The 19,965-nt window shown below is 42.0% G+C and overlaps 1 protein-coding gene across 3 annotated transcripts in view; it reads right to left on the reverse strand.

The window, feature by feature from the left end:
* Positions 1–19,965, reverse strand: part of gprin3b (GPRIN family member 3b) — an 80,657-nt gene that overhangs the window by 54,470 nt on the left and 6,222 nt on the right. The gene's annotated exons all lie outside the window — the stretch shown is intronic.

The raw sequence follows: 19,965 nt of genomic DNA on the forward strand, positions 1-19,965 counted from the left end.
GGTCCTGAAGCACTAAGAGTCACACTATGAAAATATGATTTTATTTATTTTAAATGGAAAAGCCACCCAGCCTGGTGCAGCATGCACCCCACCCACTGACCATTGAGACAAACAATCAAAAGTGCACCGTATATTTCAAAGAAAAACGATTTACAAACACTGTGGGTGGTGGGGAGGTCGTTCCCATCAGACAATCGTCACCAACTGTCACAGTGGAGCAAAAAAATGGCCCGTTTTGACTCCTCGTGGGACACCTCACAAACCGTACATGACGATGAGGTATGACACAAACGGCAGCAACCCGCGACCCAACCCATAGTTTAAGAAACTAAGATTTAGTGTTTTTTGGGACCCTCAGTTCATAACAAAAATGAATCAAAATGATTTTTAGCATACGGCTGCAACATGACAAAATGGGAAAAAGTGAAGTAAAGGCGTCCAAAGGCTTTAGGGATCCACTGTATGCTGCTATTAATGGTAAATAATAAACCGTTAAGTTCACACCAGATTATCAGATGCAGATGACGAGGATATCTGGAAAAATAAAAACCTGCAAACAGCCCACCAGAAAATGCTGTCTAAGTATACGAATATCCCAAGATGATCCGCTGTGGACGGAGCGATGACCCCAAACACACAGGAATCTGACGGACAAGATGAAAATCAACACAAATCCTGATGAGAACCTTTAAGGTGTGAGAACAATGAGGTCTTCTATAGCTTTGATATGCAAAAACGAACAAAAGACAATGGATGAGTAGTCATTCTCTCAAACTAGATAAAGAGAAATTGGAAATCTTAGTGATTGGAAAAAATGGATATAATCAGGGTATTAGAAATAAACCTGATCCATTAGGCTTAAAAGTCCAGACGAAGGTAAAAAAGTTAGGGGTATTTATTGATTCTGACCTGAATTTTAAATCACATATGAATCAGATCACCTGGGCCCTCACGTATAAACGGTGCGTACGCACAAAAATATGTTGCATACTCCTGTTTACACGCTCAAATTGCGATATATAAAACCTAAACTTGCCGTAAAGCCATGCACATTTTCATGTCGGCTTAATCCCTGCCATACGCAAGTTCACCGCTTGGTTTTGCAGACTGGCGGCACCCAGCGTCAAAGCAGTGCTTTTGTTCCAGTGTGGCTTCCCTTTCTTTTTTAGACGCACATCCCTGACGTGGCTTTATAAAGACACTGAAATTAACCGCATATTGTTTATTACTTTAAGGCATCTGATTGTAGTTAACCTGTAACAATATAATGGTCCACAGAATGGTCAAACTATTCTAAATGCCATAGCTCCTTTAGCGTTGTTACTCTCCCTGCACCTTCTTCTCCTTCTTTCAGCTGCTCGCGCTAGGTCATCTTTTTCCATATTACTCTCACTGCACCACTCAGGGTATTTATATCACTGTATCTGAGTGTGAATGAAAGATCTATAGCAGCTGAGAAAGAGAATTATCGGTATACAGCATCACGCACACACAGCCTCAGCCATACACAAAGTCTATTTGAACTTCCCTCATACGACAAACGCTTCAGAGCCTTTCCTGTATGGACCTCACGGTTCACAAACAGTTTCATCCCAAGAACTCTAAATGCACTCCATCAGTCCATCGAGTGCTCCTTGTAGAACTGTTAGTACTTATAAATACAATCACCTCAATCTCCTATCATCATGAAAATGATATCAAGTATACATCTCAGTATTTAAATTATTAAGAGAGCTGTAATATCACAAATGTAATGGAGTCTGTGTCCTGTTGGAGGATGAGAAAGCCCAGAAGCACGTAGTGATTCACAGACATAGAGCACATAGAAGATCAAAAAACATGCTACTTTAGTTACGATGGGATTTGAGAAACTAATAAATTAAACGATTTAAAGATGAAGTTTATGATGTTCTACTTTAATGACAAAATAAACTACGTGATTAAAGTGGAAATTTCGAGATTAAAGTTGACATTTTGTGCTTTTTTCCCACTGTGTCCCTATTTTTTTTTTCTTTTCTCTGTACCCTAATAAGCTTTCATATGACACTTAGACGGTGGGCTACGACTCGCCTTTTCACAGCGACTTTGATATCTGACAACTTCTTTTTTATTTCAGGCACTGTGTGACTTTGTGAACTTGAGCTTTCAAGTTTCTCTGGCATTCTTATGTCACTCGACCAACTTCCTTTTGATGTTTATATCACTGTTTAAACCAACAAATAGTACGTTTTTTCTTTTCCTCCACTTGGTATTCGCTGAAATTCTTCTATTTCCCCTCATACTTTTCCCATTCCCTTTTCACAGAATGCTGAGCTTAAGGGCTATTTATATTGATTTGCATATTCAAGGAGGCATAATTCTAGGAGGAGACTGGGCGGGATAGCAGGCACATGCTTTACTTTTCACGCTGACCGGGATTTATAGAGCGGAAGAACGTGGAAGTTGGCGAACGCACAGATTTATGCATCTGGATTATTTTGTGCATACGCACATTTCCGCTTTTGTCCTTACACCAAGTTTTAATGTGAATTGTACGCACGGTGTTATGCATGAGGCCCCTGGACAGCATTTTTTCACTTAAGAATATAGCAAAAGTTAAACCCCTTATAACTTTTCAAGATGCTGAAAAATTAGTTCACGCTTTTGTTTTTAGTCGACAAGATTACTGTAACGCACTTCTCTCAGGACCACCCAAAAAATTATCAATCGATTGCAACGAGTGCAGAATGGAGCTGCCAGAACCTTAACTGGGAAAAGAAACTCTGAGCACATCACGTCAGCCTTAGCGTTGTTACATTGGTTACCTGTGTCATTTAGAATTGACTTTAAAATCCTGATTATGGTTTACCAAGCCTTAAATCATCTGCTCCATCCTATGTGTCAGAATGCCTCTCACCTTACACTCCAAATCGTAACCTCAGATCTTCAAATGAGGGTCTGCTTACAATTCCAAGAGTTAAACTTAAAAGAAGTGGTGAGACGGCCTGCTGCTGCTAGGCAACTCAAATCTGGAATAACCTAACCAATAGAAATTTGCCAGGCAAATACAGTGGATAATTAAAAAAAAACAACTGCTAAAATCTCATTCTTTTAACATGGCTTTCTCAGAGCTTCATGTTAGTGTAACCCTGATATTCTGTATATGCATTGAATTATCATTTTTATCATGGCTCCATACCCCGTACTAACCCATACTTTCTCTGCTGTTATTTTCCCAGTTTTCCCGTGCAGTCCCTCCATTGATGGATCGAAGGTCAGATGTCCACATGATCAGCATCATCTAATTCTTCCATGTGAAGCCTGAAAATCATGAAGACTGATTGAGATCATTTATGTTAGGGGGTCGGGTGGGCTCATGGCCTCGGATCCCCTGCAGATTTTGTTTTTTATTCTCCAACCTTCTGGAGTTATTTTTTTTTTGCTTTTTCCTGTCCTCCTGGCGATCAGACTTTACTTTTAGATAGATAGATACTTTATTAATCCCAAGGAGAAATTCACATTATGTCTTTGCTACTTAGCATTGCCTAATTTTATTTTTACATTTTTCTTTTTTCTTTCTTCATCTTGTAAAGCACTTTGACCTACGTCATGTGTATGAAAACAAGCTCCAGAAATAGATGTTGTTGTTGTTATTGCTCTTTCTGTCTAGCTGGGATCCTGTTCAATTCTGTGTCTTAACAGGCGTCCTCCCAGCAACCCCTGGGTAGTAGACAAAGGAAAGTCTGGTGGGTGGTGCAGCGATCCCACGGCATGCTGGGACACGTAGTTCCACTCAGGTAGCACTGCTACATACAGTCATATGTAAAAGTTTGGGAACCCCTCTCATCCTGCATAATAATTTACTCTCCTTTCAACAACAAAGATGACAGTGGCATGTCTTTCATTTCCAAGGAACATCTGAGTACTGCAGTGTTTTCCGAACATAGATTTTTAGTGACGCAGTATGAAATTAAATCAAATGTGAAAAATTGGCTGTGCAAAAATGTGGGTCCCCTTGTAATGTTGCTGATTTGAATGCCTGTCACTGCTTAATGCTGATTACTTGCAACACCAAATTGGTGGGATGAGCTCATTAAGCCTTCATAGACCAGTGTGTCCAATCACGAGTGGTAAAAGGTATTTAAGGTGGTCAGTTACAAGTTGTGCTTCCTTCCCTTTGACTCTCCTCTGAAGAGTGACAGACAGCATGGGATCCTCAAAGCAACTCTCCAAAGATCTGAAAACAAAATTGTTGAGTCTCGTGGTTTAGGGAAAGGCTACAAAAAGCCATCTCAGAGGTCTTAACTGTCAGTTTCAACTGTAAGGAATGGAATCAGGAAATGGAAGGCCACAGGCACAGTTGCTGTTAAACCTGGCAGGCCAAGAAAAATCCAGGAGCGGCACATGCAGAGGCAGGATTGTGAGAATGGTGACAGACAACCACAGATCACCTCCAAAGACCTGCAAGAACATCTCACTGCAGATGGTGTATCTGTACATCGTTCTACAATTCAGCACAATTTTCACAAAGAACATCTGTATGGCAGGGTGATGAGAAAGAAGCCCTTTCTGCACTCACGCCACAAACAGAGTCACTTGTTGTATCAAATGCTCATTTAGACAAGACAGAGTCATTTTGGAACAAAGTGCTTTGGACTGATGAGACCAAAATGGAGTTATTTGGTCAGAACAGAAAGCACTTTGCATGGTGGAAGAAGAACACTGCATTCCATTTAAACACCTACTACCTCCTGTCAAATTTGGTGGAGGTCCCATCATGCTGTGGGGCTGTGTGGCCAGTTCAGGGACTGGGGCTCTTGTTAAAGTCAAGGGTCGGATGAATTCAACTAAATATCAACAAATTCTTCAGGATAATGTTCAAGCATCAGTCACAAAGTTGAAGTTACTTAAGCAGGGGTTTGATATTCCAACAAGACAAGGACCCAAAACACCGTTGGAAATCTACAAAGGCATTCATGCAAATGGAGAAGTCCAATGTTCAGGAATGGCCGTCACAGTCCACTGACTTGAATATCATCGACAGTCTATGGGATGATTTGAAGCAGGCTGTCCATCAAATTGAACTGAATTGGAGAGATTTTGTATGAAGAATGGTCAGAAATACCTCCATCGAGAATCCAGACACTCATCACAGGCTACAGGAGGACAGCGTCTGGAGGCTCAAAGGAGCAAAAGGAGGCTCAGCTAAGTATTGATGTCATATCTCAGTTGGGTGTCCATATTTATGCACCTGTCTAATTATATGATGCATATTTCATATTTTCTGGTAATCCAATAAACTTCATGTCACTGCTGAAATCCTACTGTGTCCATAAGGCATGTCAGATATTAAAAGGAAGTTGCTACTTTCAAAGGTCAGCCAATGAGAAACAAAAATCCAAAGAATTACGAGGGGTTCCCAAACTTTATCATATGACTGCATTACCAAAGAGTACAAAGCCCGATACGGTAACCTAAAGAACAGGTGAGACAACAAAGCTGACATTTTTAAATAACCACAAATTCACTACTAATCACGTATGGTGGTTTGTGTTTTATCTGGAATCTCGGACAATGAGTGATCCGCAACACCAACCTGTATACTATTCTTCTAGTGAGCTCACTGGTTGGGTCCGTCCTCCAAAATCACGTCATCCAGCAATGGTTTATCTTAAGTTCAATAAATGATCTTTATATATATTCTGTGGTGTTCTTACCCAGAGAATCCAATTTTGTTTGGAGCCTTTATTTAATAGTTCATTTAATAATGTTAATTTTAAAACCATCCTGCTTCGGAAATGGGCGATGTTACCTCAGTAACGCTACCATCATGCAGCGGCTCAAAGTGTTGACGACATCATCCAGAGCGATGATATAAAGGTCACTCGTCATAAGCCCCCAAAGTATCCGAGATTGGACAAAACACGCCAGTCTCTCCTTGTTATTTTGATATTTGCATTTTGTTGTTGTGTTACGGGTTTTGATGGTCGATTCTTGATTTTCTTTCTGACCACCTGTCACACATGTGCGTCTGAGGATCTCCTTGCTGGCTCAATCGAGGTAGGTCATAACCCACCGGGACGAAAGGGGGGCGCTGTCGCTAACTGTGTCTTCTCCGAGAGACCACCCAAGTGAGGGAAATTAGCTCCGCCCCTTCAGGTCCTCCTGTTATAAAATGCCCGGCTGCCTGCACTGAGATTTCTTTTTTGGGACCGACTCCTGACAAGACAGAGCTCAACGAGAGAGCTTTCTTTTGTTCTGACGGCTAAACCGGAGCCTTTATTGTCTTTGGTGTTTTGCCCCACAGGGTGATAGTAGTTGTCGCCATTAGGCACTTGTTTCAGTTTGAAAAGTAAAGCAGGGAATTAAATGGGACGACCCGGCTGGTGCCCCAAACATTCTTTGGTGGTCCCGGTTCTGTTTTGACCGGTGCTTGGCCAGCTCACACCATGTTATTCTCCCGTTTCCTCCATTCAAGCTACCTACTCTCTCCTGTGATCGTAAAGTGCCCCGCGAAGGTCTTCATCACCCTCAGTTGCTGTCCTGGGGTTTGTTGCATTACAACTTGGAATTAAAATGGATTTTCATTTGGATTTTGATTCATGGATCTTGACAATCTTGTCCAAAGTGCTGAAGTGGAGTGAAAGTAAACTCCCTTGTGTATATAAACTGCTCAAACAAATTAAAGGACCACTTTTTTATCCAAGTATAGCATCAAGTCAGTGACATTTGTGGGCTATTGATCTGCTTAGTTCAGTAGCAGAGGGGCTTGTTCATCAGTACACTAGAGGGGCAACAATGAGACGACCCCTCAAAATAGGAATGAATGGTTTAACAGGTGGAGGGAGGCCACTGACAGTTTTTCCTCCTCATCTGTTTTGTCACTTATTTTGCATTTGGCTACGGTCAGTGTTACTACTGGTGACATGGGGGCCATACCTAGACCATACAGAGCTGGCACGGGTAGTCCATCTTCTCCAGGATGGCAGGCACAGCCATACGTGCCATTGCCAGAAGGTTTGCTGTGTCTCCCAGCACAGTCTCAAGGGCATGGAGGAGATTCCAGGAGACAGACAGGCAGTTCCTCTAGGAGAGCTGGACAAGGCCCCTCGTAGAAGGTCCTTAACCCATCTGCAGGACCCACCAGTATTTGCTCCTTTGGGCAAGGAGAAACAGAATGAGCACTGGCAGAGCCTACAAAATGACCTCCAGCAGGCAGGCAGGCCACTGGTGTGAATGCCTCTGAGCAAACAATCAGAAACAGACTTCATGAGGGAGGCCTGAGAGCCCGACAATGTCCTCTAGTGGGCACCACGGAGCTGGATTGGCATTTGCCATAGAATATCAGAATTGGCAGGTCCATCACTGGCGCCCTGTGCTTTTCACAGATGAGAGCAGGGTCAACCTGAGCATATGTGACAGACCAGTTTCCTCCTTGCTCTTCCATCCAGTTTGGAGGATCCAGGGAGGGTCCTAGTAGTGCCAAACACTTCTTTATGATGGACTTTACTGAGCTCCTTGGGACTGATAAAGCCTTTTGAGATGTTTTTGGTCTCCATCTCCTGCTTTATGTCTGTCCACAACTCTGTCCCTGAGATCTTCTGAAAGTGACTTGCCACCCATAGTCAGTTGTTTGCTGTCAGTCGCACTACCAAGCAAGGGAATGAATGGACCAGGAACAGCTTCACTAATCACACTCATTACAACTGATCACCTGTGGAAGGAAACCAGTAACGGAAATGGAAATGGTGGGCACTGACACCTGAGTGAGTTTAGGAGGGATACGATCCTTTATTCATCTCAGGATTTATTGTTTTTGAATTTTTATTATTCTTCTGATCTATAGCTGTGATTTCTTTCATTTGGATGTTAGAGATTGCATGGAAATAATATTGGTTTGTGTGTTTTCATTTAAGGCTGTAAAGCAAAAAAAATGGGAATATTTCAAAGGGGGGGTGGGGTTCTTTTCTATACCCACTGTATTTAGGACTCTTGAAACGACCTCAAATACACAAAATAATTAGGGAAATGAATCCCACTGAATGGGAATGAAAAAAAAAAACCAAGATAAATCCATCGAAAAATACCAGAAAACTATTTTTAATAGCACAAAATCACAACAATAGCTGACAGCGGGCATCATTGGGTTAAACAATATGAAGGCAACCATGAACGACAAAGCACAAAATGGTGCGGAACTGAGCAGAGTGGAAAAGTCCAACCAGGAGGATAACCTTTGTGGATCAGACGAGAAAACCGCGTCAACTTTAAGCGCGAGAATAATCAGAGAAAGCATTTGAGATGTAAAACCAAAAGAAACCAAACACCGAAATTCCTCGCAGGAAAACAAAGTCGAAAGAGAGACAAGACAGCGAGGTTCCTGACTTCCTGTTTATCGTTTCCCTAATTAGCCAATGAGGTTGACTGTTTGATTTTTTTTTTTCCCGAGTTTGAAAACATAATTTAGACCCAGTGAGGATTTATATCACGTGATATCGATAATTGTAATGATCACAAATGGTGGTGGCAGTTTTTATTAGGGTGGAATCAGGAGACGGAACGTAAAACAAAAAAGTCGAGCTAAAGTTGAAATCAAAAGGATGAGATTTGAACAAACAACGGATAAAGTCGTAAATTGAGAGACGTAGCGAGAGAGTCAAAAACCAGAGTATTGTAAATCAAAGATAGAGAAATCTTTTAACTCTTTTGAATGCGAGGTACGAGTTAAGTCGTATCTCATTAAGTCTGCCAAGATGCAACATACAAAGGAACTCGGACCTCAGCATGCAGCCACCATTGACGCAGTCAACTTATCTATGTGCCGCGTCTCAGTTACCTACTGCACTGCTGCCATCTAGTGGCTGGCCAGATGTTTTTTATTTCTTTTGGTGGAACAGTTTGTGGAAATTTTTGCTATAAATAGATGGTCCGCAGTTAGGTCATTGTGAAAAAAGGTATAAAGCTGCTGATGTTTGGAAACGATCTAGAATTATTGCAGTGTGAATTGTTTTATTATAACGACAGTGATAAAGATAGTGAGGACCGATTAGATGATGTTGATCCCATAGACTCTGGTATGGATGCAAAGTGTGGCCCTCGAAGGCGTTTCTTCATTAGAAGGCATCAGACTTGTCACGACTCTCAGGACATTCTGTCACCCACTGAGCACAATCAGCCAGCCTTTTATGTTGTGGCAGAAGCGTTCAGCATCCAGAGTTCTGCAGGAGTGTGCGGCGCGTATCGTTATCCCAGAGATCTACAGTTTCCTGCTTGTGCCGTTCTCGTTTATCTGTGTTTTGAGACTCGTTCTGATTCTTGTTCTATGGTTCAGGCCTGGCGAGAGATCGGATTGTCTTTTAGGTCCTGCGCCCTGCTCCTATTTTTTCATTTCTTCTCCTAATCTTTTAATTAAAATCTTTTTCACCGTTTCTTGCAGAGACAGAAGAACATCACACACTCCAGAACGTCTTCCCTAACAACACTACATTAAAAAAATAGCAAACTATACTCAAAAAAATGGCGCCTTTGGAAGACGTATTTCAAAATTAACAAAATAGAACAGATCATTCAATTTCATGACCTCTAAAACCTCCAAATCTCTACCAGCATGTTTTTCAGAGGCCAAGGATAAAGGTTTTGAAAATAAATAAATAAATAAATAAAAAAACAAATTCCTGATCATCAGGACAATAAATCAGCTAACATTAGGTGTTGTTATGGCGCAAAATGGTGGCAAATGGAAGAGAATCCCGGACAAAATGATGACATTAGTATAGAAATAATAACAGTGACAACTGCACTAAAAGTAATGACGTCAACGTACAATTCCTAGTAAAAAGACACAATGACGTCATGTAAATGAAAATAACAACAAATAATAACAAAAATGACAAAGGTAATCATTTTTAAAAAACACGATATTTAATGAGTTCCTGACTCACATGAGTGGAGTGAACCCTTGCGGGTTTGTCCATAATCAGCTCCTTTTTCAGGGCTTGTTGATGCCATATTTAAGTCAGGGTTCCTTCCTTGGTTTATGTTTAAATTTCTTTTTTGTGTCTTTTTTGTTCGTTATTCATTGATTAATTAATATAATTTATGTTAATGTTTTTTGTTTACACTATATTATTATTGTTATTTCTCTGCACTCAACGTCAGTTTTATTTTTATTTAGTTTTTCTATGGGTGGTCTTGTTCTCAGATGCTGTTTATGTTTTCTTGGTTGACCCCCAACAGGTGGGGCTTCCATTGCCTCACCACAAGGACCCCCCACCCATCACTAGCTTATAAAGGCATGCTGGGGAAGTTGAGCTCCTTGTGGTTCACTTGAATGTGTTTTGGTAGAAGAGAGATTTCTATTGTGAGCATCGCCCTTATTTTGATTTACTTGGTTTTCTTGAAAGTTTTGACTGTAATTTGGATATCAATAACTTTTGCATTTCGACTTGCTCATTCTGGATAGCCTTTTAGGTAACTTATTTTATTTTTGAGTAATTTGTTATTATTGTCAATAAATCTTTTTTATATATATCTAAAGATTCTTTTCACTGCCCTTTCTTGGATAAGCCAGGGGTTGATGGTAATCCCTTTCCTTTTAGGGAATTTTGAATATTCTTTGGGATTTTGCCATAATTTTACAATTTTTGAACCCAACGTGCCAGCCATCAGAATGTTAAGCTAGACAAGGTAGCTCAATAAACGATGGAAACCGAAAGGCCTAGTCAAAACGTTAAATAGAAGTTTTGTAACCAGGAGATCAAGCCAAACTTGTGCCAAACTGAATTTAGAGACAAAAGTCAAAGTTAAAATACTCAGGCAAGGGTCAGTACCAAAAAGATTAAAGCGTTAAGTTTTAGAACAGCACACAAGGTAAAACAAAAAAAGGTTTAGGAATCCGCAAAACCTGGATGAAGAAGTGAAGATGGGCCAAAAAATCAGTTTAAATAAGCAAAACTTCAGAAACAAGAAAAAATCAGCCAACTAAAGAGACAAAGCCAAGAAGCAAGACACAACTCAAAGTCAAAAGAACGATCACAAAAGGAATTCAAATGATTGGCATTTAGGAAAATATGGCGCACACTCAGTAAACTGGCCCACAACTTACTGGCTTGTAACAGGCGCTCGATAATGACATCATAACGAGCCGCAGGTGAGGAGGATGTGACAAGTCACCAAGGAAACAAGCTGCGGCTGATCGAAAGTTACGGCCGGAGCAATGCGCAAATAAGTCTGTAGCGCCAATGTCTATTATAAAAGGGATGAGTCTTTCTCAGAGATAATTTCAGGTCCCGCGAGATGAGACTTTTTGCCAAGAGATTTTGACAAGTCCCGCCCTCCTCTCAAATATTTACAACCACGCCCACGGTCGACTCACTTCTCATTCGTGTGAATGCTATGGTCAGACACAGTTCCTGAGCTCTCAGCTCCAAGCGGGGTCGGAAATAAAAGACAAAGAGTAGAAGACAGAGTAGAACGTCGTCAAAAGGGTTCAATAACGTTGGCGTGATACACATGCAGAGCAGGTTAGAGATTATGAAAGTACTAAAATTCAAAAGTCTCAAGAAACTGAGAGTAAAGATCACATTAGCGCTAACAAACAGAAATTATTACTCTGTGAAATAATGGAACAGCGAAAAGAGATCGAATATATGGATATAGGTGACATGACAGAAGTATGTAGATTTGGTTCGGATTTAAACTTTAAGTCTGAGACTTGTAGATCATCTAATTTGTGTTGCCATCAAAGAAAAGTAGTGTTTCTCCATAATGAAGGGGCCTATCCTGCGAGAATTAAAAGATTTGTTGTTTGGTGAAAGTGAAATCAACATACGTGAGTGACAGAGACGCAAAGTGGCTGGGGCGTAGGGTAGGCAGGGGTGTTGGCTAGCAAAGCCCCCTAGTCTATTAAATCCGCATGAAACAAATAAAAACTACAAAACATACAGGAAACTCTTGTTTTATAATTCAGTGTTGTAAAAATCATAAGAGATACAGCCATAGCAACGTGGTGCACCACCATAATGACGAGACACAAAATGGTGGTGGCCAACATGACAGACAAAAACTACAAATAAAACAGAGGGTCAGAATCACAGCTTTGAAATGTGGAGCTAGAAAAGCCCCCTAAAATGAGTGGTAAGTCAATTGATAAAGAGAAATCCCACAGGAACAATTCATCACAACCAGTTCCTAACACAGAGTAGGCCCTCAGGCTGCCCAGGAGTGACCCTTACCTAGGCAGGCTGGCATGGAGCCCGGCACGCCCTGTGACTCCATTCTTGTGTGCTGTGAATCATAACAGTTGTGGGAATCTGCCAGGATGTTTTTGTGCCATTTTTCTTTGTTTGATCTCCCAGAGTTAATTTAATTTACATGTTTGCAGGCTCCTTATTATCACATGCAGAGAGTGCAGTGAAATCCTTCTGTGGGCGTGCTAATCAAAAATGCGACATGCCGACACTCTGTGGCTCCATTTTATGTTACAACAGGGGTGTGTTCCCTGACTTATGCTTGTTTTCCTTTTTTGTGCCTTTTTTGCTCATTGTAAATTATTATTATTCATATAATTATTGTAACTTTTATATTTTTTTGTTACTGTCGTCCTGTTCTGAGGGGGGTACCCGAAGAGGCGGAGCTACAGTGATGTCAGTGCTGCTAACACCTCCCTCTTACTCAAAGTCACACAAAAACCCCCACATGCCGCAGGGTGGGCACCCAAGTCACCCTGTTGGTAGATCTGGCTGTGCTCTCTGTGTCAAGGAAGAGGACCTCAGCAGTAGTGCATTGAGTTTGCAGTGGAGTGAGTTGTTTGTACAGTATGTATTGTTTTTCATTTCGATTATTGATCATTTTTCCTCTGTCTGTTGGATTTTCTGCTATTGGACTTGTGTATTAGGAATTGTTTGCTCTTTCTGAGTCTTATTTCATTGTCATGTGGTTGGAAGTACCTTAATAAAAATCCCAAAACCTGTAATAAAAAAGCTCCAGAAGGGGAAAGATCTGTCAACTTCCAGCTTGTAAAAATATAAAGAAGAATCTTTATCAAATAAAAAAAAATGTATTTTACTCACGTGCTCTGAAGCACAAAAAGTTCTGAAGAGAACAAAAAGCAAAGAAAGAGGTGCCTTCTAGAAAAACAGGCAAGCCAGTGGTGAACAAGTCAAAAATGCAGAGAGCTCAAAAAAAAATAAATTAGAGCAACGTCTTCTTTTGGCTGCTTCCATCACCACAGCATATCATCCGTCTCGATCTATCCCTGTCTTTTACGATCCAAAAGTTCCTGGAATGCATTTATTTAAAAGCATACACACCAAATAACAATTAATGGTGAACAGTTCCTTCAAAATAGTCACCCGCTGAGTTGATACGCCAATCCCAGCGAGATTTCAACCTTTCAAAGCACCTCTGGAAGTCGTTTTTTTGTCAGTGTATTCAAGACGTCGGTTGTTACCGCTTGGATCTCCTCCACCGTCTCAAATCTGCGTCCCTTGAGCCTCATCTTTATCTTAGGAAATAAAAAAAATCAGACGCCGCTAAATCAGGGGAGTACGGAGGGTGGGGAATGGCAGTAAACTTTGTAGAAGCCAAAAATCAGAGATATGTGAGCTGGTGCATTGTCGTGACGCGAAAGAAATGACTTGCCAGCCCACATTTCGCAAACGCCGAACATCCCTGTAGAATGCGCCATTCACCGTCTGTCCTTGAGGCACAAATTTCTTGTGGATGACATCCTTCACCTCAAAGAAGCAAATGAGCATTGACTTGGTGTTGCTGTGAACTTGTCAAGCTTTGGGTCTTTCAAATCACTCATTTTCACAAACAACCCTTCACAGACACAACCGAAGTTTAAACGAGAACTGAGACTTGAAAAACAACTGCGCTGACGTTATAACGCGTGATAACAGCTCTCAAGGACAACTTGAACTGCTATCTAGCGGCGACTGATATAACCAAACCCTTCTGGCTTCAGAATAAATGTATTCCTGGAGTCTTTGGATCACACCTCGTACATCATTTTCTGCCACACTGACTGCCCTCACCACATCCATAAACCTCCTCTTTGGCCTTCCTCTTTTCCTCTTGCGTGGCAGTTCCATCTTCAACATTCTTTTCCCAATGTACCCCTCGTGCCTCTTCTGAATGCACCCAAATCATCTCAATCTCACCCCTCTCACTTGGTCACAAAGCTGTCCTACCTGTGTTGTCCCTCTAATATCCTCATTCCTTATCCAGTCTACCCTTGTTACTCCGAGTGAAAATCATAGCATCTTCATTTTTACCGCTTCCAGCTGTGTCTCCTGCTTTCTTGTCAGTGCCACCGTCTCCAAACCATACAGCATAGCCGGTCTCACTACCGCCCTGTAGACCTTCTCTTTCACTCCTGCAGGTCCTCATCTGTCACAAATCACTCCTGACACTCTTCTCCACCCAGTCCACCCTGCCAGCACTCTCTTCTTCATTTCTCTGATGCACTTTGTGTTGTTTTCGACTATTGAACTCAAGTATATAAATTCATCCACCTTCACCACCTCTGCTCCTTGCAGTCATACCCTTTCGCCACCTTCCCTCTCATTCACACACATGGACTCCATCTTCCTAAAACTGACTCTCATTTCCCTTCTCTCCAGTGTGTTCCTCCACTTCTCTGGGTTCGTCTCAACCTGCTGTTTACTCTCACTACAGACCACAATGTTACCTGCGAAAAACCACAGATAGTCCACAGATACTCCTGTTTGACCTCATCTGTCATCGCAATCAGGAAAATCCAGTTAATTTACAAACCAGCATTCGTGTTGTTATTATTATTATTATTATTATTATTAAAATAATATATAATATTATATTAATCAAAATCCATCCATCCATCCATTTTCTAACCCACTGAATCCGAATAGGGGCCAAACCCAGCCAACAAGGCAGGAACCAATCCTGGGCAGGGTGCCAACCCACCGCAGGACACACACAAACACACCCACACACCAATCACACACTAGGGCCAATCCAGAATCGCCAATCCACCTAACCTGCATGGCTTTGGATTGTGGGAGGAAACCGAAGAGCCCGGAGGAAACCCACGCAGACACGGGGAGAACATGCAAACTCCACGCAGGGAGGAGCCGGGAAGCGAACCCAGGTCCCCTAACTGCGAGGCAGCAGCGATACCACTGCGCCACCGTGCCGCCCTAATCAAAATCTTATTATTAAAACATCTATCTATCTAGCTATCTATCTGATCCTGCCAACTACACTAAAATTATCTATCTATCTATCTATCTATCTATCTATCTATCTATCTATCTATTATATAGTGACCTTCACTATCTATCTATCTATCTATCATATAGTGCCTTTCATATCTATCTATCTATCTATCTATCTAATGGTGTTTGTTGCTCATCTCAGCCAGTCAATGGCAGATGCCAAGGCTCTATGCAGCATGGCATGACCACCTCTGAACCTTAGGATGGAACAGCTGCTGACGACGTGGGCTTTGTTTTGCTGTTGTCTACAGGAGCAGACCGGGTGGTCGCAATAAAACCATCTATGTAGGTCTGCAGCACATCTGCCAAGCCCCTGTTCAGCTGCGGTTCAGCGTGACCTTGTCCCACCCAGGAAAGAATTTACAGGAGGGTCAGCCTCTCATAGCTTTTTTCATGCATCATCAACAGTAATATCCCTAGGCGACCACAAAATTGGGTGCCTGGAAAGGAGACAAAGTCTCGAATGGCGGACCATAAACCAGTAAACAGTCTTGCTTGTCATGTTTTGTTCTAAGGCCTGAAGTAGCAGCCCCATGGTGATCGTTGCAGGGGTGCTATGTTAGCTAGCACCAGTAGCCACTTACGAGGGGTTGGACAGAGAGAATAAAAACAATGATAATAATCACAAGAATGCACCAACACACACCAGTGCAGACGATGTACTGTAAGGGACTGAGGGTTTCCTCGTAGTTCCTGTATAGGGCTGTGGGTGGTCCCTTGATGTTGAAGGGCAGGTGTCCCCACCTCTTGGACAACCACTTTCTACATATAAGGGGCATAACAAAACAAGCATAGAGAGATCAAAACTAAATGATTACTAATACTGACAAAGACTACATAATTATATTAGTAATACGCATGAATTACAAAATGAACATAAATGAAAAATCAAAAATGAACAAGAAAGACATAAAAAAGGAATTTGACCCCAAATTAGCAGAGGAACTCTGAATAAAACACAACATTTCCTAGTCTGTGAATAAACATTTTTGTTATTTAATGACCTTGTGCTGAAAATGATCTCTACTTGTGCCAGAGTTTATCAGTTCCCATCTTTTGTAAGACATTCTTTATCCACTATGAGATACTTGTAGTATTTTTGAACTTTTGACACCAAAGCCTTTTTGAGACTCATGTAGGCCGAAGCCAGGCCTGTAGAGTTTGGGATCAAGCTCCTGGGCTGAGGTCTATTCCAGGTAGGCCTTACTTTTGGGGCTTGTTTTGGAGGCCTCACACCCCTTTTGTTATGTCTGGGATTCTAAATCATAGAACAACTAGGTCAGGTTGGGGAGCATGCACTGGTACGGTGTGTTGCCGCACCCACTACATGATGAAACAGCTTAGGATCCTTGATGGCAACCCCCCAGACAGACACGTGGTCCAGTCCTACCCTCTGGAAATGACCCTCTGTCTACCGCAGCCTGGTGTTATGAGCGCATCCCTTTGGCCTGGTCCTGCCACTCGGGTCCTCAAAAATGAGAATCCTGTGAGCCAGATCACCCTCGGGTGATCGCGCCACATGGCCGATTTGACACAAAGTCCAACTAGCAGAACCCAAGCATTCTCTGAAGAGACACACATGAAGGAGTCCATGGATAACATCCATGTCTCACAACCATATAGGGAGCACCAGGACTCTAAAGACTTGGACCTTCATCCTTTTATTGTGATATCAGGAGTGCCACACACCCCATTCCAGCGACCTCATGACCCCCCCCCATGCTCTCCCAATCCGTTTACCAACTTCATAGGAAGTGTCACCAGAGACAGGAATGTCACTGCCGAGGTAAGTAAACCTCTCGATGAGGTCGACTCGGACAGACACACTGCTGACAGCCGTGACCAAGAGGTCAATAAAGGCCTGGCTCTTGTTTTTTATCAGGACCCCTCGCTCAGTCTCTCGGGACCCCCGATCAGAGCCTCCATTAGAACAACCACTACTGCAAAAATACGAAAGATGTAAACAACTTGCTTACTGGGAAAATTACCAAAAAATAAAGTAAGCAGAACCCAAAACAGGTACCTACATGAATTTTAAATGCATATCAAAGAAAAGAGAAAAAGTTGTCAGTATATAATTCCACTCAATATTTTAAATAAAGTAAGAGCAATTATTATAGAATGAAGAATCATGCAGAACACAAAAAACTTTTACAAGAAGTAAACACAATGCACTCAACAATGGAAAAACAGAATCTTCCCTCAAGCTAGTTATAAAGTAGGCCACGTGTAATACAACAAAATTTGCAAACACAACAAAAAAAATACACAAAATTGGTGTTCTACTCATGCCAAAGGATCATAACAAAAAATATGAATTGAGTATATTGTAAATACTGTAGAGACACAAAAGAATACAATAAATATATACAGCATATACTGTGGAAACTAGGCCCCAACCCCGACACAGACAGACGCGAACGCGAGTCTTCTCACACGGCACGCCTTTATTTAATTGGGGCAGCGCTTTTCTTTTGCTCCCCCCAACACTGCGCAGTACAAGCACCAAATAACGCAGTCCCTTCTTTTCTTCTGGCCTCATTCTCTGCCTCCACTCCCCCTCCAGCAAGTCATGTCCACCTCCTCCTGCCTCTGGCTCCTCGACTGGAGTGAGGTGTTCCCTGATCTTCTTTCGGCAGCACTTCCATGTGTAGCCTTAAAGGGCTCCATCGTCTCTGCAGCACCCCCTGGTGGTGCCCACATAACCCAACAGGGCTTCTCTGAACTCCAACTCCCAGCATACCCTGCGGGAATCTGTGGTGCCTCAGCAACCCAGAGGGGGTTGCCCTCCAGCATCCCGGGGGAGATAATGTCCCAGCCATGCTTACTCCCTCGGTCCTTCCACCCGACTGGTGTCTCAGCCTGGTAATAATCCTGACCATCCATCACAATACAAACAATACAATAGAAACAATAATAGAAAAAATAATAAACATTGTTAACCAGCTGGAAGAAGAACTATCAGCCCTAATTGTTTAATTAATTATCAAAAACAACATATATTATGAAGCCTGAATAGACATAACATAAGAAGAAGTGTCACTGGATTCAGAACCTGCTTAGGTGTAGATCTGGCCAAAGCGTTTCAAGAAAGAACTTCTTCAGGATGAAGCAAACCAATAATGAACTTCAAAAATTAAATATATATATATATATATATATATATATATATATATAATGTTGTGTACCCAGCCGGGATGCCCAGAAGGACCGGAGGAGGGCTTATGCCTCCTCCAGACCACGAAGGGGCACCACCCTGGTGGCTTTGGGGACCACGGGAACAGAGCTTATCCCTATAGGGACCCGTGGTCACTGCCAGGGGGTGCCCCGATGCCTGTAGAGCCCTGGCCCTCAGCACTTCTGCCACACCTGGAAGTGCTGGGGGGAAGAAGACCAGGGACACCCAGAGTGCTTCCGGGTGCACAGCTGGCACTTCTGCCACACCTGGGAGGGCCGGTGGAAGGTTATCGGGAGGCACCTGGAGCTCGTCTGGGTGAGGATAAAAGGGGCCGCCTCTCTCCATTCGATGGCTGGAGTTGGGTGGAAGAGGACAGAGCTCGGAGGAGAGGAATGGAGGCGGACCAGAAGAGAGGTATTGTGTAAAGGCCTGGACTTGGACTTGAGGGTGATTGGTGCTGCGGCACTGGGTTGTGTGTGCTTCACTGGTGTAAATATTGTAAATAAATGTATGTTGTGTGATTAAACAATATATATATATATATATATATATATATATATATATATATATATATATATATATATATATATATATATATATAAACAGAAAAATGAAAAATAACATAAGACCATTAACCAGCAACAACCCATTTGAAATACCTATGACAGAGAGACAGGGATTAACACTAGTAGATCCACCAATCATCCATCAGTTAACTGACCGAAAACAAAAGGTGCATGAATGATAGAAATAAGCGTAAATAATTAAGACAAATGTATAAACACTTCAGAATGAAACTAATTAGCAAAAGACAAAGCTCCCCTCACCAATAAATAAATAAGTAAACACAAACGAAAATCAAGCGAGGGGCTTGTGACGAGCTGGAAGAAAAACCAACAAGAACACAAAATGAATGACTAGTTTGTGGAACGTTCTGTTTTTCCCATTGTTGATTGCATTATGTTTACTTCTTGGAAAAGTTTTTTTGTTTTCTGCACAATTCTTCATTTTATAATAATCGCTTTTACTTTATTTAAAAACTAGCAAAATACCTGCGCTTCGCAGTCAGTCAGTTGACGTGAGCCGCTCGGAGTACATGCATTGAAGCTTCTCAGCTGTGCTTGTGCTGTCTCGTGCGACCTCGCGATGTCCACGGCTTTATTTAATGTTAGCTCAGACCCGCCACTTAAAAGTTTCTGTCACACTTTTGCTGAGTTTGATCCCTAACACTAGTCTATCCCTGACCATCTCATGTTAGTTTGCATAAGCACAGTCCTTCACCAGCAATTTTAACTCCATTACAAAGTGATTTAAAGTCTCGTTTATTCCCTGCGTCTTCTAAATAAACTTGTATCTCACGAATATCGTATTCGTCGTAGGCATGACAAACGCCAGCGGCAGCCTGTCTATGAACTTAATTTAAACTTACGGTTTCCACCGTGTGCTTTGTTTCCGCAGTAGCTGCACTCATGAATATGCTTGTATGCGTCACTCGCTTCATATTCTTTTGCTGCCTTCTCAATTGTAAGCACGGTCCTCCGCCCGCGA

This window comes from Polypterus senegalus, chromosome 4 (genome assembly GCF_016835505.1).
Source record: "Polypterus senegalus isolate Bchr_013 chromosome 4, ASM1683550v1, whole genome shotgun sequence".
Taxonomy (NCBI): domain Eukaryota; kingdom Metazoa; phylum Chordata; class Cladistia; order Polypteriformes; family Polypteridae; genus Polypterus; species Polypterus senegalus.